Below are 833 nucleotides of genomic sequence, written 5' to 3'. Positions count from 1 at the left end.
GGTGGGTTTTCAAGAGTGACTTAAAAACAGGTAAAGAAGTGGCCTGTCTAATCTCTAAAGGAAGCTCATTCCACAGTTTGGGAGCTGCTACAGCAAAAGCACGATCTCCTCTAAGTTTACGCCCAGTCCTGGGTATCTTCAGGAGCAGCTGATCAGCTGACCTGAGAGAGCGGGTGGGTGTATAAGGCTGTAGCAGCTCGTCAGCTCAAGAAACTGCCCCTTGCTTTTAACATGAATGCATCTATGATCTAATCAAATTTACAATGTAAGAAATGCCTTTGTGGAAATGCTTTTTTTCATTTTTATTTTATTTTACAATTAGTTTCTACGTGACCTGAAAAAAACATTTCGGGACAGTGACCTTTAAACTCCAGTGTATTTTTTTTTAAAGCATCTTTTCTAAGGTCGGTGGTTCTCACTTTCAGTGGATGATCCCTCATGAGTGGGGCAGCAGTGGGTGTCTGTTTGACTGACAGGAGGTATAATGTGGCGCCTGGCGCCCCCTTAGCCTCCATCTCCCCTCTTCACCTCTCCCCTGAACTTCCTCTGTCCGGTTCCCCTTTCTGGTGGTCAAAGGTCATTCATTAGGATGCCCTCCATTTCTGATAATACACACACACACACACACACACACACACACACACACACACACACACACACACACAAACACACGGACTTCTCCCTGAGGGGTATTAGTGTCCTCACTTTGCCCTGACCAAGAGTTGTACTGACCGGTCACAACGATGACAGAAAACGTAATGCTCCTTTGGCTCGGTGCTGCTGCTTCAAACTGCAGAACAATTTTAAGCTTAACAGCTGTTTGGTAATGTTTT

The sequence above is a fragment of the Haplochromis burtoni genome, unplaced genomic scaffold (genome assembly GCF_018398535.1).
Source record: "Haplochromis burtoni strain Fernald_Lab_line unplaced genomic scaffold, NCSU_Asbu1 Contig_124, whole genome shotgun sequence".
NCBI classification, from domain to species: domain Eukaryota; kingdom Metazoa; phylum Chordata; class Actinopteri; order Cichliformes; family Cichlidae; genus Haplochromis; species Haplochromis burtoni.
This window is presented reverse-complemented; position numbering follows the sequence as displayed.